The 22358-nt window shown below is 34.9% G+C and overlaps 14 non-coding genes across 14 annotated transcripts; all 14 read right to left on the reverse strand.

Annotated features, from left to right (window-relative positions):
- Nucleotides 1–1086: 1086 nt before the first annotated feature.
- On the reverse strand, nucleotides 1087–1159 carry TRNAT-UGU (transfer RNA threonine (anticodon UGU)). Its single transcript has one exon. It is a non-coding gene; the product is annotated as a tRNA-Thr (tRNA).
- Nucleotides 1160–2701: 1542 nt separating this feature from the next.
- TRNAT-UGU (transfer RNA threonine (anticodon UGU)) lies at nucleotides 2702–2774 on the reverse strand. The gene has a single exon. It is a non-coding gene; the product is annotated as a tRNA-Thr (tRNA).
- Nucleotides 2775–4316: 1542 nt separating this feature from the next.
- TRNAT-UGU (transfer RNA threonine (anticodon UGU)) lies at nucleotides 4317–4389 on the reverse strand. Its single transcript has one exon. It is a non-coding gene; the product is annotated as a tRNA-Thr (tRNA).
- Nucleotides 4390–5931: 1542 nt separating this feature from the next.
- Nucleotides 5932–6004, reverse strand: TRNAT-UGU (transfer RNA threonine (anticodon UGU)). The gene has a single exon. It is a non-coding gene; the product is annotated as a tRNA-Thr (tRNA).
- Nucleotides 6005–7546: 1542 nt separating this feature from the next.
- On the reverse strand, nucleotides 7547–7619 carry TRNAT-UGU (transfer RNA threonine (anticodon UGU)). Its single transcript has one exon. It is a non-coding gene; the product is annotated as a tRNA-Thr (tRNA).
- A 1542-nt stretch (nucleotides 7620–9161) lies between these two features.
- TRNAT-UGU (transfer RNA threonine (anticodon UGU)) lies at nucleotides 9162–9234 on the reverse strand. Its single transcript has one exon. It is a non-coding gene; the product is annotated as a tRNA-Thr (tRNA).
- Nucleotides 9235–10776: 1542 nt separating this feature from the next.
- TRNAT-UGU (transfer RNA threonine (anticodon UGU)) lies at nucleotides 10777–10849 on the reverse strand. The gene has a single exon. It is a non-coding gene; the product is annotated as a tRNA-Thr (tRNA).
- A 1542-nt stretch (nucleotides 10850–12391) lies between these two features.
- Nucleotides 12392–12464, reverse strand: TRNAT-UGU (transfer RNA threonine (anticodon UGU)). The gene has a single exon. It is a non-coding gene; the product is annotated as a tRNA-Thr (tRNA).
- A 1542-nt stretch (nucleotides 12465–14006) lies between these two features.
- TRNAT-UGU (transfer RNA threonine (anticodon UGU)) lies at nucleotides 14007–14079 on the reverse strand. Its single transcript has one exon. It is a non-coding gene; the product is annotated as a tRNA-Thr (tRNA).
- Nucleotides 14080–15621: 1542 nt separating this feature from the next.
- TRNAT-UGU (transfer RNA threonine (anticodon UGU)) lies at nucleotides 15622–15694 on the reverse strand. Its single transcript has one exon. It is a non-coding gene; the product is annotated as a tRNA-Thr (tRNA).
- A 1542-nt stretch (nucleotides 15695–17236) lies between these two features.
- Nucleotides 17237–17309, reverse strand: TRNAT-UGU (transfer RNA threonine (anticodon UGU)). The gene has a single exon. It is a non-coding gene; the product is annotated as a tRNA-Thr (tRNA).
- Nucleotides 17310–18851: 1542 nt separating this feature from the next.
- Nucleotides 18852–18924, reverse strand: TRNAT-UGU (transfer RNA threonine (anticodon UGU)). Its single transcript has one exon. It is a non-coding gene; the product is annotated as a tRNA-Thr (tRNA).
- Nucleotides 18925–20442: 1518 nt separating this feature from the next.
- On the reverse strand, nucleotides 20443–20515 carry TRNAT-UGU (transfer RNA threonine (anticodon UGU)). The gene has a single exon. It is a non-coding gene; the product is annotated as a tRNA-Thr (tRNA).
- A 1530-nt stretch (nucleotides 20516–22045) lies between these two features.
- On the reverse strand, nucleotides 22046–22118 carry TRNAT-UGU (transfer RNA threonine (anticodon UGU)). Its single transcript has one exon. It is a non-coding gene; the product is annotated as a tRNA-Thr (tRNA).
- Nucleotides 22119–22358: the final 240 nt, after the last annotated feature.

The raw sequence follows: 22358 nt of genomic DNA on the forward strand, positions 1-22358 counted from the left end.
TGTTGGAACTATCAGCATGAACAGAATCGGCCCAATAAAATGCAACAAATATGTTTTAGACATGCTCTTGTAACCAATCAGCAGATTAGACTGAACATCATAACTCTGTGTACAAATTGAATATCCAAATGTGTGACCAAATTGAAATGGTTCTCCTCACTTAAAGATATTGCATAGACTATTTTAACATTGGGAAACACTAGGTCCCAGTGAGATTGGACCTCATGACCCCTGGTTTACGAGACCAGTGCTCTAACCCCTGAGAGATGGAGCCACATAAGTAGCCAGAACTGTGACCAATACGGGGTCTGAATTATGGTGGAAAAGAGTTTTCTTCAAATTTCAGTAATCTTATTGGATATTATTAGTTGTAGCTCACTCTCCAAATATACACTTTTAACAAATGACCACTGCTGAAATGCCTGCTTGGGACATGCAGTTAATAACCTATTAAACAATTTAAAGAAACTTTCAGTTTGCTGTTGTATGTTGAATAGGTGTATATATAAAATTGAGGAAATGTTGGTCATGTTTTCCATGCCTCACAAACCTTGTGCTCCTTAGTCTGGAATGCCTTCAAAATGATATGACAGAATGTCTTTATATTGAGATATTTGTGACCAATAGTGGTCATTACCTTGAGTATGCTTGCATTTGTACTTTATATATGCTTACATGACCAAAAAAGCCTTCTGGCAGCTACAGTTGTCAATTCAAAACTCTTCTGGATCAACTGATGAAGTTGATTCCTGCACGTTACAATACAGATTAATACAATGTATATACCATTGTTGCTATCTTTAAAGTTTAATTATGGAAAAGCTCTTTCTACAGTTTGTAATGATACTGAAAAATGATGATGGGATTATCAGCATGAACAGAATCAGTACAATAAAATAATTTTAAGACATGCTCTTGGAACCAATTTGCAGATTAGACTGAACATCATAACTCTGTGTACAAATTGAATATCCAAATGTGTGACCAAATTGAAATGGTTCTCCTTACTTAAAGCTCTTGAGCAGACTATTTCAACATTGGGAGTTGCAATTTATATTTTAGCAGCAGTAACAAGAAAGTAGCACTAGGCCCCAGTGAGATTTGAACTCACGACCCCTGGTTTACAAGACCAGTGCTCTAACCCCTGAGCTATGGAGCCTTGCCTTCAGCACTATGTATGTTCATTCTGCTTAGTGATGGAAAAAAATCTTCTGCAAATTTCAAATCTCTGTTATCATTTTATTGTCGCTTTTTGTCCCAATGTAGACTTTTCACAAAAAAATTCTACAAATTTGCAATATCCTTGATTGAGGCATGTAGTATATAACTTTTTCAGAAAATCAAATAAATGCAAAAATTAGCTGTCTTTGCTTGAATTGAATTATATAGAAAATATTGAAAAAGTTGGACATATTTTTAATGGCTCTCCAACTTTGTGTTAGAGTGTCCTGTAGTGAGCTGAAATGATAATACCATGCCTGTCAGCAGAAACAGAACAGGTGTACAACAGGGTGAGAAGTATTAAAAACCTCCTAATGTGTGTGTTTTTGTGCTATCATTAAAGTTAAATTATTGGAAAGCTCTTACCATAGTTTCATAATAATAGTGAAAAACTTGTTGGAACTATCAGCATGAACAGAATCGGCCCAATAAAATGCAACAAATATGTTTTAGACATGCTCTTGTAACCAATCAGCAGATTAGACTGAACATCATAACTCTGTGTACAAATTGAATATCCAAATGTGTGACCAAATTGAAATGGTTCTCCTCACTTAAAGATATTGCATAGACTATTTTAACATTGGGAAACACTAGGTCCCAGTGAGATTGGACCTCATGACCCCTGGTTTACGAGACCAGTGCTCTAACCCCTGAGAGATGGAGCCACATAAGTAGCCAGAACTGTGACCAATACGGGGTCTGATTTATGGTGGAAAAGAGTTTTCTTCAAATTTCAGTAATCTTATTGGATATTATTAGTTGTAGCTCATTCTCCAAATATACACTTTTAACAAATGACCACTGCTGAAATGCCTGCTTGGGACATGCAGTTAATAACCTATTAAACAATTTAAAGAAACTTTCAGTTTGCTGTTGTATGTTGAATAGGTGTATATATAAAATTGAGGAAATGTTGGTCATGTTTTCCATGCCTCACAAACCTTGTGCTCCTTAGTCTGGAATGCCTTCAAAATGATATGACAGAATGTCTTTATATTGAGATATTTGTGACCAATAGTGGTCATTACCTTGAGTATGCTTGCATTTGTACTTTATATATGCTTACATGACCAAAAAAGCCTTCTGGCAGCTACAGTTGTCAATTCAAAACTCTTCTGGATCAACTGATGAAGTTGATTCCTGCACGTTACAATACAGATTAATACAATGTATATACCATTGTTGCTATCTTTAAAGTTTAATTATGGAAAAGCTCTTTCTACAGTTTGTAATGATACTAAAAAATGATGATGGGATTATCAGCATGAACAGAATCAGTACAATAAAATAATTTTAAGACATGCTCTTGGAACCAATTTGCAGATTAGACTGAACATCATAACTCTGTGTACAAATTGAATATCCAAATGTGTGACCAAATTGAAATGGTTCTCCTTACTTAAAGCTCTTGAGCAGACTATTTCAACATTGGGAGTTGCAATTTATATTTTAGCAGCAGTAACAAGAAAGTAGCACTAGGCCCCAGTGAGATTTGAACTCACGACCCCTGGTTTACAAGACCAGTGCTCTAACCCCTGAGCTATGGAGCCTTGCCTTCAGCACTATGTATGTTCATTCTGCTTAGTGATGGAAAAAAATCTTCTGCAAATGTCAAATCTCTGTTATCATTTTATTGTCGCTTTTTGTCCCAATGTAGACTTTTCACAAAAAAATTCTACAAATTTGCAATATCCTTGATTGAGGCATGTAGTATATAACTTTTTCAGAAAATCAAATAAATGCAAAAATTGGCTGTCTTTGCTTGAATTGAATTATATAGAAAATATTGAAAAAGTTGGACATATTTTTAATGGCTCTCCAACTTTGTGTTAGAGTGTCCTGTAGTGAGCTGAAATGATAATACCATGCCTGTCAGCAGAAACAGAACAGGTGTACAACAGGGTGAGAAGTATTAAAAACCTCCTAATGTGTGTGTTTTTGTGCTATCATTAAAGTTAAATTATTGGAAAGCTCTTACCATAGTTTCATAATAATAGTGAAAAACTTGTTGGAACTATCAGCATGAACAGAATCGGCCCAATAAAATGCAACAAATATGTTTTAGACATGCTCTTGTAACCAATCAGCAGATTAGACTGAACATCATAACTCTGTGTACAAATTGAATATCCAAATGTGTGACCAAATTGAAATGGTTCTCCTCACTTAAAGATATTGCATAGACTATTTTAACATTGGGAAACACTAGGTCCCAGTGAGATTGGACCTCATGACCCCTGGTTTACGAGACCAGTGCTCTAACCCCTGAGAGATGGAGCCACATAAGTAGCCAGAACTGTGACCAATACGGGGTCTGAATTATGGTGGAAAAGAGTTTTCTTCAAATTTCAGTAATCTTATTGGATATTATTAGTTGTAGCTCACTCTCCAAATATACACCTTTAACAAATGACCACTGCTGAAATGCCTGCTTGGGACATGCAGTTAATAACCTATTAAACAATTTAAAGAAACTTTCAGTTTGCTGTTGTATGTTGAATAGGTGTATATATAAAATTGAGGAAATGTTGGTCATGTTTTCCATGCCTCACAAACCTTGTGCTCCTTAGTCTGGAATGCCTTCAAAATGATATGACAGAATGTCTTTATATTGAGATATTTGTGACCAATAGTGGTCATTACCTTGAGTATGCTTGCATTTGTACTTTATATATGCTTACATGACCAAAAAAGCCTTCTGGCAGCTACAGTTGTCAATTCAAAACTCTTCTGGATCAACTGATGAAGTTGATTCCTGCACGTTACAATACAGATTAATACAATGTATATACCATTGTTGCTATCTTTAAAGTTTAATTATGGAAAAGCTCTTTCTACAGTTTGTAATGATACTGAAAAATGATGATGGGATTATCAGCATGAACAGAATCAGTACAATGAAATAATTTTAAGACATGCTCTTGGAACCAATTTGCAGATTAGACTGAACATCATAACTCTGTGTACAAATTGAATATCCAAATGTGTGACCAAATTGAAATGGTTCTCCTTACTTAAAGCTCTTGAGCAGACTATTTCAACATTGGGAGTTGCAATTTATATTTTAGCAGCAGTAACAAGAAAGTAGCACTAGGCCCCAGTGAGATTTGAACTCACGACCCCTGGTTTACAAGACCAGTGCTCTAACCCCTGAGCTATGGAGCCTTGCCTTCAGCACTATGTATGTTCATTCTGCTTAGTGATGGAAAAAAATCTTCTGCAAATGTCAAATCTCTGTTATCATTTTATTGTCGCTTTTTGTCCCAATGAAGACTTTTCACAAAAAAATTCTACAAATTTGCAATATCCTTGATTGAGGCATGTAGTATATAACTTTTTCAGAAAATCAAATAAATGCAAAAATTAGCTGTCTTTGCTTGAATTGAATTATATAGAAAATATTGAAAAAGTTGGACATATTTTTAATGGCTCTCCAACTTTGTGTTAGAGTGTCCTGTAGTGAGCTGAAATGATAATACCATGCCTGTCAGCAGAAACAGAACAGGTGTACAACAGGGTGAGAAGTATTAAAAACCTCCTAATGTGTGTGTTTTTGTGCTATCATTAAAGTAAAATTATTGGAAAGCTCTTACCATAGTTTCATAATAATAGTGAAAAACTTGTTGGAACTATCAGCATGAACAGAATCGGCCCAATAAAATGCAACAAATATGTTTTAGACATGCTCTTGTAACCAATCAGCAGATTAGACTGAACATCATAACTCTGTGTACAAATTGAATATCCAAATGTGTGACCAAATTGAAATGGTTCTCCTCACTTAAAGATATTGCATAGACTATTTTAACATTGGGAAACACTAGGTCCCAGTGAGATTGGACCTCATGACCCCTGGTTTACGAGACCAGTGCTCTAACCCCTGAGAGATGGAGCCACATAAGTAGCCAGAACTGTGACCAATACGGGGTCTGAATTATGGTGGAAAAGAGTTTTCTTCAAATTTCAGTAATCTTATTGGATATTATTAGTTGTAGCTCATTCTCCAAATATACACTTTTAACAAATGACCACTGCTGAAATGCCTGCTTGGGACATGCAGTTAATAACCTATTAAACAATTTAAAGAAACTTTCAGTTTGCTGTTGTATGTTGAATAGGTGTATATATAAAATTGAGGAAATGTTGGTCATGTTTTCCATGCCTCACAAACCTTGTGCTCCTTAGTCTGGAATGCCTTCAAAATGATATGACAGAATGTCTTTATATTGAGATATTTGTGACCAATAGTGGTCATTACCTTGAGTATGCTTGCATTTGTACTTTATATATGCTTACATGACCAAAAAAGCCTTCTGGCAGCTACAGTTGTCAATTCAAAACTCTTCTGGATCAACTGATGAAGTTGATTCCTGCACGTTACAATACAGATTAATACAATGTATATACCATTGTTGCTATCTTTAAAGTTTAATTATGGAAAAGCTCTTTCTACAGTTTGTAATGATACTGAAAAATGATGATGGGATTATCAGCATGAACAGAATCAGTACAATGAAATAATTTTAAGACATGCTCTTGGAACCAATTTGCAGATTAGACTGAACATCATAACTCTGTGTACAAATTGAATATCCAAATGTGTGACCAAATTGAAATGGTTCTCCTTACTTAAAGCTCTTGAGCAGACTATTTCAACATTGGGAGTTGCAATTTATATTTTAGCAGCAGTAACAAGAAAGTAGCACTAGGCCCCAGTGAGATTTGAACTCACGACCCCTGGTTTACAAGACCAGTGCTCTAACCCCTGAGCTATGGAGCCTTGCCTTCAGCACTATGTATGTTCATTCTGCTTAGTGATGGAAAAAAATCTTCTGCAAATGTCAAATCTCTGTTATCATTTTATTGTCGCTTTTTGTCCCAATGAAGACTTTTCACAAAAAAATTCTACAAATTTGCAATATCCTTGATTGAGGCATGTAGTATATAACTTTTTCAGAAAATCAAATAAATGCAAAAATTAGCTGTCTTTGCTTGAATTGAATTATATAGAAAATATTGAAAAAGTTGGACATATTTTTAATGGCTCTCCAACTTTGTGTTAGAGTGTCCTGTAGTGAGCTGAAATGATAATACCATGCCTGTCAGCAGAAACAGAACAGGTGTACAACAGGGTGAGAAGTATTAAAAACCTCCTAATGTGTGTGTTTTTGTGCTATCATTAAAGTAAAATTATTGGAAAGCTCTTACCATAGTTTCATAATAATAGTGAAAAACTTGTTGGAACTATCAGCATGAACAGAATCGGCCCAATAAAATGCAACAAATATGTTTTAGACATGCTCTTGTAACCAATCAGCAGATTAGACTGAACATCATAACTCTGTGTACAAATTGAATATCCAAATGTGTGACCAAATTGAAATGGTTCTCCTCACTTAAAGATATTGCATAGACTATTTTAACATTGGGAAACACTAGGTCCCAGTGAGATTGGACCTCATGACCCCTGGTTTACGAGACCAGTGCTCTAACCCCTGAGAGATGGAGCCACATAAGTAGCCAGAACTGTGACCAATACGGGGTCTGAATTATGGTGGAAAAGAGTTTTCTTCAAATTTCAGTAATCTTATTGGATATTATTAGTTGTAGCTCATTCTCCAAATATACACTTTTAACAAATGACCACTGCTGAAATGCCTGCTTGGGACATGCAGTTAATAACCTATTAAACAATTTAAAGAAACTTTCAGTTTGCTGTTGTATGTTGAATAGGTGTATATATAAAATTGAGGAAATGTTGGTCATGTTTTCCATGCCTCACAAACCTTGTGCTCCTTAGTCTGGAATGCCTTCAAAATGATATGACAGAATGTCTTTATATTGAGATATTTGTGACCAATAGTGGTCATTACCTTGAGTATGCTTGCATTTGTACTTTATATATGCTTACATGACCAAAAAAGCCTTCTGGCAGCTACAGTTGTCAATTCAAAACTCTTCTGGATCAACTGATGAAGTTGATTCCTGCACGTTACAATACAGATTAATACAATGTATATACCATTGTTGCTATCTTTAAAGTTTAATTATGGAAAAGCTCTTTCTACAGTTTGTAATGATACTGAAAAATGATGATGGGATTATCAGCATGAACAGAATCAGTACAATGAAATAATTTTAAGACATGCTCTTGGAACCAATTTGCAGATTAGACTGAACATCATAACTCTGTGTACAAATTGAATATCCAAATGTGTGACCAAATTGAAATGGTTCTCCTTACTTAAAGCTCTTGAGCAGACTATTTCAACATTGGGAGTTGCAATTTATATTTTAGCAGCAGTAACAAGAAAGTAGCACTAGGCCCCAGTGAGATTTGAACTCACGACCCCTGGTTTACAAGACCAGTGCTCTAACCCCTGAGCTATGGAGCCTTGCCTTCAGCACTATGTATGTTCATTCTGCTTAGTGATGGAAAAAAATCTTCTGCAAATGTCAAATCTCTGTTATCATTTTATTGTCGCTTTTTGTCCCAATGAAGACTTTTCACAAAAAAATTCTACAAATTTGCAATATCCTTGATTGAGGCATGTAGTATATAACTTTTTCAGAAAATCAAATAAATGCAAAAATTAGCTGTCTTTGCTTGAATTGAATTATATAGAAAATATTGAAAAAGTTGGACATATTTTTAATGGCTCTCCAACTTTGTGTTAGAGTGTCCTGTAGTGAGCTGAAATGATAATACCATGCCTGTCAGCAGAAACAGAACAGGTGTACAACAGGGTGAGAAGTATTAAAAACCTCCTAATGTGTGTGTTTTTGTGCTATCATTAAAGTAAAATTATTGGAAAGCTCTTACCATAGTTTCATAATAATAGTGAAAAACTTGTTGGAACTATCAGCATGAACAGAATCGGCCCAATAAAATGCAACAAATATGTTTTAGACATGCTCTTGTAACCAATCAGCAGATTAGACTGAACATCATAACTCTGTGTACAAATTGAATATCCAAATGTGTGACCAAATTGAAATGGTTCTCCTCACTTAAAGATATTGCATAGACTATTTTAACATTGGGAAACACTAGGTCCCAGTGAGATTGGACCTCATGACCCCTGGTTTACGAGACCAGTGCTCTAACCCCTGAGAGATGGAGCCACATAAGTAGCCAGAACTGTGACCAATACGGGGTCTGAATTATGGTGGAAAAGAGTTTTCTTCAAATTTCAGTAATCTTATTGGATATTATTAGTTGTAGCTCATTCTCCAAATATACACTTTTAACAAATGACCACTGCTGAAATGCCTGCTTGGGACATGCAGTTAATAACCTATTAAACAATTTAAAGAAACTTTCAGTTTGCTGTTGTATGTTGAATAGGTGTATATATAAAATTGAGGAAATGTTGGTCATGTTTTCCATGCCTCACAAACCTTGTGCTCCTTAGTCTGGAATGCCTTCAAAATGATATGACAGAATGTCTTTATATTGAGATATTTGTGACCAATAGTGGTCATTACCTTGAGTATGCTTGCATTTGTACTTTATATATGCTTACATGACCAAAAAAGCCTTCTGGCAGCTACAGTTGTCAATTCAAAACTCTTCTGGATCAACTGATGAAGTTGATTCCTGCACGTTACAATACAGATTAATACAATGTATATACCATTGTTGCTATCTTTAAAGTTTAATTATGGAAAAGCTCTTTCTACAGTTTGTAATGATACTGAAAAATGATGATGGGATTATCAGCATGAACAGAATCAGTACAATAAAATAATTTTAAGACATGCTCTTGGATCCAATTTGCAGATTAGACTGAACATCATAACTCTGTGTACAAATTGAATATCCAAATGTGTGACCAAATTGAAATGGTTCTCCTTACTTAAAGCTCTTGAGCAGACTATTTCAACATTGGGAGTTGCAATTTATATTTTAGCAGCAGTAACAAGAAAGTAGCACTAGGCCCCAGTGAGATTTGAACTCACGACCCCTGGTTTACAAGACCAGTGCTCTAACCCCTGAGCTATGGAGCCTTGCCTTCAGCACTATGTATGTTCATTCTGCTTAGTGATGGAAAAAAATCTTCTGCAAATTTCAAATCTCTGTTATCATTTTATTGTCGCTTTTTGTCCCAATGTAGACTTTTCACAAAAAAATTCTACAAATTTGCAATATCCTTGATTGAGGCATGTAGTATATAACTTTTTCAGAAAATCAAATAAATGCAAAAATTAGCTGTCTTTGCTTGAATTGAATTATATAGAAAATATTGAAAAAGTTGGACATATTTTTAATGGCTCTCCAACTTTGTGTTAGAGTGTCCTGTAGTGAGCTGAAATGATAATACCATGCCTGTCAGCAGAAACAGAACAGGTGTACAACAGGGTGAGAAGTATTAAAAACCTCCTAATGTGTGTGTTTTTGTGCTATCATTAAAGTAAAATTATTGGAAAGCTCTTACCATAGTTTCATAATAATAGTGAAAAACTTGTTGGAACTATCAGCATGAACAGAATCGGCCCAATAAAATGCAACAAATATGTTTTAGACATGCTCTTGTAACCAATCAGCAGATTAGACTGAACATCATAACTCTGTGTACAAATTGAATATCCAAATGTGTGACCAAATTGAAATGGTTCTCCTCACTTAAAGATATTGCATAGACTATTTTAACATTGGGAAACACTAGGTCCCAGTGAGATTGGACCTCATGACCCCTGGTTTACGAGACCAGTGCTCTAACCCCTGAGAGATGGAGCCACATAAGTAGCCAGAACTGTGACCAATACGGGGTCTGAATTATGGTGGAAAAGAGTTTTCTTCAAATTTCAGTAATCTTATTGGATATTATTAGTTGTAGCTCATTCTCCAAATATACACTTTTAACAAATGACCACTGCTGAAATGCCTGCTTGGGACATGCAGTTAATAACCTATTAAACAATTTAAAGAAACTTTCAGTTTGCTGTTGTATGTTGAATAGGTGTATATATAAAATTGAGGAAATGTTGGTCATGTTTTCCATGCCTCACAAACCTTGTGCTCCTTAGTCTGGAATGCCTTCAAAATGATATGACAGAATGTCTTTATATTGAGATATTTGTGACCAATAGTGGTCATTACCTTGAGTATGCTTGCATTTGTACTTTATATATGCTTACATAACCAAAAAAGCCTTCTGGCAGCTACAGTTGTCAATTCAAAACTCTTCTGGATCAACTGATGAAGTTGATTCCTGCACGTTACAATACAGATTAATACAATGTATATACCATTGTTGCTATCTTTAAAGTTTAATTATGGAAAAGCTCTTTCTACAGTTTGTAATGATACAGAAAAATGATGATGGGATTATCAGCATGAACAGAATCAGTACAATAAAATAATTTTAAGACATGCTCTTGGAACCAATTTGCAGATTAGACTGAACATCATAACTCTGTGTACAAATTGAATATCCAAATGTGTGACCAAATTGAAATGGTTCTCCTTACTTAAAGCTCTTGAGCAGACTATTTCAACATTGGGAGTTGCAATTTATATTTTAGCAGCAGTAACAAGAAAGTAACACTAGGCCCCAGTGAGATTTGAACTCACGACCCCTGGTTTACAAGACCAGTGTTCTAACCCCTGAGCTATGGAGCCTTGCCTTCAGCACTATGTATGTTCATTCTGCTTAGTGATGGAAAAAAATCTTCTGCAAATTTCAAATCTCTGTTATCATTTTATTGTCGCTTTTTGTCCCAATGTAGACTTTTCACAAAAAAATTCTACAAATTTGCAATATCCTTGATTGAGGCATGTAGTATATAACTTTTTCAGAAAATCAAATAAATGCAAAAATTAGCTGTCTTTGCTTGAATTGAATTATATAGAAAATATTGAAAAAGTTGGACATATTTTTAATGGCTCTCCAACTTTGTGTTAGAGTGTCCTGTAGTGAGCTGAAATGATAATACCATGCCTGTCAGCAGAAACAGAACAGGTGTACAACAGGGTGAGAAGTATTAAAAACCTCCTAATGTGTGTGTTTTTTTGCTATCATTAAAGTAAAATTATTGGAAAGCTCTTACCATAGTTTCATAATAATAGTGAAAAACTTGTTGGAACTATCAGCATGAACAGAATCGGCCCAATAAAATGCAACAAATATGTTTTAGACATGCTCTTGTAACCAATCAGCAGATTAGACTGAACATCATATGTCTTTGTCCAAATTAACCATCCAAATATGTGACCAAATTGAAATGGTTCTCCTCACTTAAAGATATTGCATAGACTATTTTAACATTGGGAAACACTAGGTCCCAGTGAGATTGGACCTCATGACCCCTGGTTTACGAGACCAGTGCTCTAACCCCTGAGAGATGGAGCCACATAAGTAGCCAGAACTGTGACCAATACGGGGTCTGAATTATGGTGGAAAAGAGTTTTCTTCAAATTTCAGTAATCTTATTGGATATTATTAGTTGTAGCTCATTCTCCAAATATACACTTTTAACAAATGACCACTGCTGAAATGCCTGCTTGGGACATGCAGTTAATAACCTATTAAACAATTTAAAGAAACTTTCAGTTTGCTGTTGTATGTTGAATAGGTGTATATATAAAATTGAGGAAATGTTGGTCATGTTTTCCATGCCTCACAAACCTTGTGCTCCTTAGTCTGGAATGCCTTCAAAATGATATGACAGAATGTCTTTATATTGAGATATTTGTGACCAATAGTGGTCATTACCTTGAGTATGCTTGCATTTGTACTTTATATATGCTTACATAACCAAAAAAGCCTTCTGGCAGCTACAGTTGTCAATTCAAAACTCTTCTGGATCAACTGATGAAGTTGATTCCTGCACGTTACAATACAGATTAATACAATGTATATACCATTGTTGCTATCTTTAAAGTTTAATTATGGAAAAGCTCTTTCTACAGTTTGTAATGATACAGAAAAATGATGATGGGATTATCAGCATGAACAGAATCAGTACAATAAAATAATTTTAAGACATGCTCTTGGAACCAATTTGCAGATTAGACTGAACATCATAACTCTGTGTACAAATTGAATATCCAAATGTGTGACCAAATTGAAATGGTTCTCCTTACTTAAAGCTCTTGAGCAGACTATTTCAACATTGGGAGTTGCAATTTATATTTTAGCAGCAGTAACAAGAAAGTAACACTAGGCCCCAGTGAGATTTGAACTCACGACCCCTGGTTTACAAGACCAGTGTTCTAACCCCTGAGCTATGGAGCCTTGCCTTCAGCACTATGTATGTTCATTCTGCTTAGTGATGGAAAAAAATCTTCTGCAAATTTCAAATCTCTGTTATCATTTTATTGTCGCTTTTTGTCCCAATGTAGACTTTTCACAAAAAAATTCTACAAATTTGCAATATCCTTGATTGAGGCATGTAGTATATAACTTTTTCAGAAAATCAAATAAATGCAAAAATTAGCTGTCTTTGCTTGAATTGAATTATATAGAAAATATTGAAAAAGTTGGACATATTTTTAATGGCTCTCCAACTTTGTGTTAGAGTGTCCTGTAGTGAGCTGAAATGATAATACCATGCCTGTCAGCAGAAACAGAACAGGTGTACAACAGGGTGAGAAGTATTAAAAACCTCCTAATGTGTGTGTTTTTGTGCTATCATTAAAGTAAAATTATTGGAAAGCTCTTACCATAGTTTCATAATAATAGTGAAAAACTTGTTGGAACTATCAGCATGAACAGAATCGGCCCAATAAAATGCAACAAATATGTTTTAGACATGCTCTTGTAACCAATCAGCAGATTAGACTGAACATCATAACTCTGTGTACAAATTGAATATCCAAATGTGTGACCAAATTGAAATGGTTCTCCTCACTTAAAGATATTGCATAGACTATTTTAACATTGGGAAACACTAGGTCCCAGTGAGATTGGACCTCATGACCCCTGGTTTACGAGACCAGTGCTCTAACCCCTGAGAGATGGAGCCACATAAGTAGCCAGAACTGTGACCAATACGGGGTCTGAATTATGGTGGAAAAGAGTTTTCTTCAAATTTCAGTAATCTTATTGGATATTATTAGTTGTAGCTCATTCTCCAAATATACACTTTTAACAAATGACCACTGCTGAAATGCCTGCTTGGGACATGCAGTTAATAACCTATTAAACAATTTAAAGAAACTTTCAGTTTGCTGTTGTATGTTGAATAGGTGTATATATAAAATTGAGGAAATGTTGGTCATGTTTTCCATGCCTCACAAACCTTGTGCTCCTTAGTCTGGAATGCCTTCAAAATGATATGACAGAATGTCTTTATATTGAGATATTTGTGACCAATAGTGGTCATTACCTTGAGTATGCTTGCATTTGTACTTTATATATGCTTACATGACCAAAAAAGCCTTCTGGCAGCTACAGTTGTCAATTCAAAACTCTTCTGGATCAACTGATGAAGTTGATTCCTGCACGTTACAATACAGATTAATACAATGTATATACCATTGTTGCTATCTTTAAAGTTTAATTATGGAAAAGCTCTTTCTACAGTTTGTAATGATACAGAAAAATGATGATGGGATTATCAGCATGAACAGAATCAGTACAATAAAATAATTTTAAGACATGCTCTTGGAACCAATTTGCAGATTAGACTGAACATCATAACTTTGTGTACAAATTGAATATCCAAATGTGTGACCAAATTGAAATGGTTCTCCTTACTTAAAGCTCTTGAGCAGACTATTTCAACATTGGGAGTTGCAATTTATATTTTAGCAGCAGTAACAAGAAAGTAACACTAGGCCCCAGTGAGATTTGAACTCACGACCCCTGGTTTACAAGACCAGTGTTCTAACCCCTGAGCTATGGAGCCTTGCCTTCAGCACTATGTATGTTCATTCTGCTTAGTGATGGAAAAAAATCTTCTGCAAATTTCAAATCTCTGTTATCATTTTATTGTCGCTTTTTGTCCCAATGTAGACTTTTCACAAAAAAATTCTACAAATTTGCAATATCCTTGATTGAGGCATGTAGTATATAACTTTTTCAGAAAATCAAATAAATGCAAAAATTAGCTGTCTTTGCTTGAATTGAATTATATAGAAAATATTGAAAAAGTTGGACATATTTTTAATGGCTCTCCAACTTTGTGTTAGAGTGTCCTGTAGTGAGCTGAAATGATAATACCATGCCTGTCAGCAGAAACAGAACAGGTGTACAACAGGGTGAGAAGTATTAAAAACCTCCTAATGTGTGTGTTTTTTTGCTATCATTAAAGTAAAATTATTGGAAAGCTCTTACCATAGTTTCATAATAATAGTGAAAAACTTGTTGGAACTATCAGCATGAACAGAATCGGCCCAATAAAATGCAACAAATATGTTTTAGACATGCTCTTGTAACCAATCAGCAGATTAGACTGAACATCATATGTCTTTGTCCAAATTAACCATCCAAATATGTGACCAAATTGAAATGGTTCTCCTCACTTAAAGATATTGCATAGACTATTTTAACATTGGGAAACACTAGGTCCCAGTGAGATTGGACCTCATGACCCCTGGTTTACGAGACCAGTGCTCTAACCCCTGAGAGATGGAGCCACATAAGTAGCCAGAACTGTGACCAATACGGGGTCTGAATTATGGTGGAAAAGAGTTTTCTTCAAATTTCAGTAATCTTATTGGATATTATTAGTTGTAGCTCATTCTCCAAATATACACTTTTAACAAATGACCACTGCTGAAATGCCTGCTTGGGACATGCAGTTAATAACCTATTAAACAATTTAAAGAAACTTTCAGTTTGCTGTTGTATGTTGAATAGGTGTATATATAAAATTGAGGAAATGTTGGTCATGTTTTCCATGCCTCACAAACCTTGTGCTCCTTAGTCTGGAATGCCTTCAAAATGATATGACAGAATGTCTTTATATTGAGATATTTGTGACCAATAGTGGTCATTACCTTGAGTATGCTTGCATTTGTACTTTATATATGCTTACATAACCAAAAAAGCCTTCTGGCAGCTACAGTTGTCAATTCAAAACTCTTCTGGATCAACTGATGAAGTTGATTCCTGCACGTTACAATACAGATTAATACAATGTATATACCATTGTTGCTATCTTTAAAGTTTAATTATGGAAAAGCTCTTTCTACAGTTTGTAATGATACAGAAAAATGATGATGGGATTATCAGCATGAACAGAATCAGTACAATAAAATAATTTTAAGACATGCTCTTGGAACCAATTTGCAGATTAGACTGAACATCATAACTCTGTGTACAAATTGAATATCCAAATGTGTGACCAAATTGAAATGGTTCTCCTTACTTAAAGCTCTTGAGCAGACTATTTCAACATTGGGAGTTGCAATTTATATTTTAGCAGCAGTAACAAGAAAGTAACACTAGGCCCCAGTGAGATTTGAACTCACGACCCCTGGTTTACAAGACCAGTGTTCTAACCCCTGAGCTATGGAGCCTTGCCTTCAGCACTATGTATGTTCATTCTGCTTAGTGATGGAAAAAAATCTTCTGCAAATTTCAAATCTCTGTTATCATTTTATTGTCGCTTTTTGTCCCAATGTAGACTTTTCACAAAAAAATTCTACAAATTTGCAATATCCTTGATTGAGGCATGTAGTATATAACTTTTTCAGAAAATCAAATAAATGCAAAAATTAGCTGTCTTTGCTTGAATTGAATTATATAGAAAATATTGAAAAAGTTGGACATATTTTTAATGGCTCTCCAACTTTGTGTTAGAGTGTCCTGTAGTGAGCTGAAATGATAATACCATGCCTGTCAGCAGAAACAGAACAGGTGTACAACAGGGTGAGAAGTATTAAAAACCTCCTAATGTGTGTGTTTTTGTGCTATCATTAAAGTAAAATTATTGGAAAGCTCTTACCATAGTTTCATAATAATAGTGAAAAACTTGTTGGAACTATCAGCATGAACAGAATCGGCCCAATAAAATGCAACAAATATGTTTTAGACATGCTCTTGTAACCAATCAGCAGATTAGACTGAACATCATAACTCTGTGTACAAATTGAATATCCAAATGTGTGACCAAATTGAAATGGTTCTCCTCACTTAAAGATATTGCATAGACTATTTTAACATTGGGAAACACTAGGTCCCAGTGAGATTGGACCTCATGACCCCTGGTTTACGAGACCAGTGCTCTAACCCCTGAGAGATGGAGCCACATAAGTAGCCAGAACTGTGACCAATACGGGGTCTGAATTATGGTGGAAAAGAGTTTTCTTCAAATTTCAGTAATCTTATTGGATATTATTAGTTGTAGCTCATTCTCCAAATATACACTTTTAACAAATGACCACTGCTGAAATGCCTGCTTGGGACATGCAGTTAATAACCTATTAAACAATTTAAAGAAACTTTCAGTTTGCTGTTGTATGTTGAATAGGTGTATATATAAAATTGAGGAAATGTTGGTCATGTTTTCCATGCCTCACAAACCTTGTGCTCCTTAGTCTGGAATGCCTTCAAAATGATATGACAGAATGTCTTTATATTGAGATATTTGTGACCAATAGTGGTCATTACCTTGAGTATGCTTGCATTTGTACTTTATATATGCTTACATGACCAAAAAAGCCTTCTGGCAGCTACAGTTGTCAATTCAAAACTCTTCTGGATCAACTGATGAAGTTGATTCCTGCACGTTACAATACAGATTAATACAATGTATATACCATTGTTGCTATCTTTAAAGTTTAATTATGGAAAAGCTCTTTCTACAGTTTGTAATGATACTGAAAAATTATGATGGGATTATCAGCATGAACAGAATCAGTACAATAAAATAATTTTAAGACATGCTCTTGGAACCAATTTGCAGATTAGACTGAACATCATAACTCTGTGTACAAATTGAATATCCAAATGTGTGACCAAATTGAAATGGTTCTCCTTACTTAAAGCTCTTGAGCAGACTATTTCAACATTGGGAGTTGCAATTTATATTTTAGCAGCAGTAACAAGAAAGTAACACTAGGCCCCAGTGAGATTTGAACTCACGACCCCTGGTTTACAAGACCAGTGTTCTAAGCCCTGAGCTATGGAGCCTTGCCTTCAGCATTATGTATGTTCATTCTGCTTAGTGATGGAAAAAAATCTTCTGCAAATTTCAAATCTCTGTTATCATTTTATTGTCGCTTTTTGTCCCAATGTAGACTTTTCACAAAAAAATTCTATAAATTTGCAATATCCTTGATTGAGGCATGTAGTATATAACTTTTTCAGAAAATCAAATAAATGCAAAAATTAGCTGTCTTTGCTTGAATTGAATTATATAGAAAATATTGAAAAAGTTGGACATATTTTTAATGGCTCTCCAACTTTGTGTTAGAGTGTCCTGTAGTGAGCTGAAATGATAATACCATGCCTGTCAGCAGAAACAGAACAGGTGTACAACAGGGTGAGAAGTATTAAAAACCTCCTAATGTGTGTGTTTTTTTGCTATCATTAAAGTAAAATTATTGGAAAGCTCTTACCATAGTTTCATAATAATAGTGAAAAACTTGTTGGAACTATCAGCATGAACAGAATCGGCCCAATAAAATGCAACAAATATGTTTTAGACATGCTCTTGTAACCAATCAGCAGATTAGACTGAACATCATATGTCTTTGTCCAAATTAACCATCCAAATATGTGACCAAATTGAAATGGTTCTCCTCACTTAAAGATATTGCATAGACTATTTTAACATTGGGAAACACTAGGTCCCAGTGAGATTGGACCTCATGACCCCTGGTTTACGAGACCAGTGCTCTAACCCCTGAGCTATGGAGCCACATAAGTAGCCAGAACTGTGACCAATACGGGGTCTGAATTATGGTGGAAAAGAGTTTTCTTCAAATTTCAGTAATCTTATTGGATATTATTAGTTGTAGCTCATTCTCCAAATATACACTTTTAACAAATGACCACTGCTGAAATGCCTGCTTGGGACATGCAGTTAATAACCTATTAAACAATTTAAAGAAACTTTCAGTTTGCTGCTGTATGTTGAATAGGTGTATATATAAAATTGTGGAAATGTTGGTCATGTTTTCCATGCCTCACAAACCTTGTGCTCCTTAGTCTGGAATGCCTTTAAAATTATATGACAGAATGTCTTTATATTGAGATATTTGTGACCAATAGTGGTCATTACCTTGAGTATGCTTGCATTTGTACTTTATATATGCTTACATGACCAAAAAAGCCTTCTGGCAGCTACAGTTGTCAATTCAAAACTCTTCTGGATCAACTGATGAAGTTGATTCCTGCACGGTACAATACAGATTAATACAATGTATATACCATTGTTGCTATCTTTAAAGTTTAATTATGGAAAAGCTCTTTCTACAGTTTGTAATGATACTGAAAAATTATGATGGGATTATCAGCATGAACAGAATCAGTACAATAAAATAATTTTAAGACATGCTCTTGGAACCAGTTTGTAGATTAGACTGAACATCATAACTCTGTGTACAAATTGAATATCCAAATGTGTGACCAAATTGAAATAGTTCTCCTCACTTAAAGCTCTTGAGCAGACTATTTCAACATTGGGAGCTGCAATTTATATTTTAGCAGCAGTAACAAGAAAGTAGCACTAGGCCCCAGTGAGATTTAAACTCATGACCCCTGGTTTACAAGACCAGTGCTCTAACCCCTGAGCTATGGAGCCTTGCCTTCAGCACTATGTATGTTCATTCTGCTTAGTGATGGAAAAAAATCTTCTGCAAATTTCAAATCTCTGTTATCATTTTATTGTCGCTTTTTGTCCCAATGTAGACTTTTCACAAAAAAATTCTACAAATTTGCAATATCCTTGATTGAGGCATGTAGTATATAACTTTTTCAGAAAATCAAATAAATGCAAAAATTAGCTGTCTTTGCTTGAATTGAATTATATAGAAAATATTGAAAAAGTTGGACATATTTTTAATGGCTCTCCAACTTTGTGTTAGAGTGTCCTGTAGTGAGATGAAATGATAATACCATGCCTGTCAGCAGAAACAGAACAGGTGTACAACAGGGTGAGAAGTATTAAAAACCTCCTAATGTGTGTGTTTTTTTGCTATCATTAAAGTAAAATTATTGGAAAGCTCTTACCATAGTTTCATAATAATAGTGAAAAACTTGTTGGAACTATCAGCATGAACAGAATCGGCCCAATAAAATGCAACAAATATGTTTTAGACATGCTCTTGTAACCAATCAGCAGATTAGACTGAACATCATATGTCTTTGTCCAAATTAACCATCCAAATATGTGACCAAATTGAAATGGTTCTCCTCACTTAAAGATATTGCATAGACTATTTTAACATTGGGAAACACTAGGTCCCAGTGAGATTGGACCTCATGACCCCTGGTTTACGAGACCAGTGCTCTAACCCCTGAGCTATGGAGCCACATAAGTAGCCAGAACTGTGACCAATACGGGGTCTGAATTATGGTGGAAAAGAGTTTTCTTCAAATTTCAGTAATCTTATTGGATATTATTAGCTGTAGCTCATTCTCCAAATATACACTTTTAACAAATGACCACTGCTGAAATGCCTGCTTGGGACATGCAGTTAATAACCTATTAAACAATTTAAAGAAACTTTCAGTTTGCTGCTGTATGTTGAATAGGTGTATATATAAAATTGAGGAAATGTTGGTCATGTTTTCCATGCCTCACAAACCTTGTGCTCCTTAGTCTGGAATGCCTTTAAAATTATATGACAGAATGTCTTTATATTGAGATATTTGTGACCAATAGTGGTCATTACCTTGAGTATGCTTGCATTTGTACTTTATATATGCTTACATGACCAAAAAAGCCTTCTGGCAGCTACAGTTGTCAATTCAAAACTCTTCTGGATCAACTGATGAAGTTGATTCCTGCACGGTACAATACAATGTATATACCATTGTTGCTATCTTTAAAGTTTAATTATGGAAAAGCTCTTTCTACAGTTTGTAATGATACTGAAAAATTATGATGGGATTATCAGCATGAACAGAGTCAATACAATAAAATAATTTTAAGACATGCTCTTGGAACCAATTTGCAGATTAGACTGAACATCATAACTGTGTACAAATTGAATATCCAAATTGAAATGGTTCTCCTCACTTAAAGCTCTTGAGCAGACTATTTCAACATTGGGAGCTGCAATTTATATTTTAGCAGCAGTAACAAGAAAGTAGCACTAGGCCCCAGTGAGATTTAAACTCACGACCCCTGGTTTACAAGACCAGTGCTCTAACCCCTGAGCTACGGAGCCTTGCCTTTAGGACTATGTTTGTTCATTCTACTTAGTGATGGAAAATAATCTTCTGCAAATTTCAAATCTCTTTTATCATTTTATTGTCGCTCTTTGTCCCAATGTAGACTTTTCACAAAAAAATTCTAAAAATTTGCAATATCCTTGATTGAGGCATGTAGTATATAACTTTTTCAGAAAATCAAATAAATGCAAAAATTAGCTGTCTTTGCTTGAATTGAATTATATAGAAAATATTGAAAAAGTTGGACATATTTTTAATGGCTCTCCAACTTTGTGTTAGAGTGTCCTGTAGTGAGCTGAAATGATAATACCATGCCTGTCAGCAGAAACAGAACAGGTGTACAACAGGGTGAGAAGTATTAAAAACCTCCTAATGTGTGTGTTTTTTTGCTATCATTAAAGTAAAATTATTGGAAAGCTCTTACCATAGTTTCATAATAATAGTGAAAAACTTGTTGGAACTATCAGCATGAACAGAATCGGCCCAATAAAATGCAACAAATAAGTTTTAGACATGCTCTTGTAACCAATCAGCAGATTAGACTGAACATCATGTCTTTGTCCAAATTAACCATCCAAATATGTGACCAAATTGAAATGGTTCTCCTCACTTAAAGATATTGCATAGACTATTTTAACATTGGGAAACACTGGGTCCCAGTGAGATTGGACCTCATGACCCCTGGTTTACGAGACCAGTGCTCTAACCCCTGAGCTATGGAGCCACATAAGTAGCCAGAACTGTGACCAATACGGGGTCTGAATTATGGTGGAAAAGAGTTTTCTTCAAATTTCAGTAATCTTATTGGATATTATTAGTTGTAGCTCATTCTCCAAATGTACACTTTTTACAAATGACCGCTGCTGAAATGCCTGCTTGGGACATGCAGTTGATAACCTATTAAACAATTTAAAGAAACTTTCAGTTTGCTGTTGTATGTTGAATAGGGGTATATATAAAATAGAGGAAATTTTGTTCCTGTTTTCCATGCCTCACAAACCTTGTGCTCCTTAGTCTGGAATGCCTTCAAAATGATATGACAGACTGTCTTCATATTGAGATATTTGTGACCAATAGTGGTCATTACCTTGAGTATACTTGCATTTGTACTTTATATATGCTTACATGACCAAAAAAGCCTTCTGGCAGCTACAGTTGTCAATTCAAAACTCTTCTGGATCAACTGATGAAGTTGATTCCTGCACGGTACAATATAATGTATATACCATTGTTGCTATCTTTAAAGTTTAATTATGGAAAAGCTCTTTCTACAGTTTGTAATGATACTGAACAATTATGATGGGATTATCAGCATGAACAGAATCAGTACAATAAAATAATTTTCAGACATGCTCTTGGAACCAATTTGCAGATTAGACTGAACATCATAACTCTGTGTACAAATTGAATATCCAAATGTGGGACCAAATTGAAATGGTTCTCCTCACTTAAAGCTCTTGAGCAGACTATTTCAACATTTGGAGCTGCAATTTAAATTTTAGCAGCTGTAACAATAAAGTAGCACTAGGCCCCAGTGAGATTTGAACTCACGATCTCTGGTTTACAAGACCAGTACCCTAACACCTGAGCTATGGAGCTTTGTCTTTAAAACCATGTTTGTTCATTCTGCTTAGTGATGGAAAATAATCTTCTGCAAATTTCAAATGTCTTTTAGAATTTTATTGTAGCTCTTTGTCCCAATGTAGACTTTTAAAAAAAAAATCTAAAAATTTGCAATATCCTTGATTGATGCATGTAGTATATATCTTTTTAAGAAAATACATATATCTCTGAGCGTTGGACCTCAGTAATACCATGTATGTGACTACTTGCTTTCTC

This window comes from Pseudophryne corroboree, chromosome 11 (assembly GCF_028390025.1).
Source record: "Pseudophryne corroboree isolate aPseCor3 chromosome 11, aPseCor3.hap2, whole genome shotgun sequence".
Classification (NCBI taxonomy): domain Eukaryota; kingdom Metazoa; phylum Chordata; class Amphibia; order Anura; family Myobatrachidae; genus Pseudophryne; species Pseudophryne corroboree.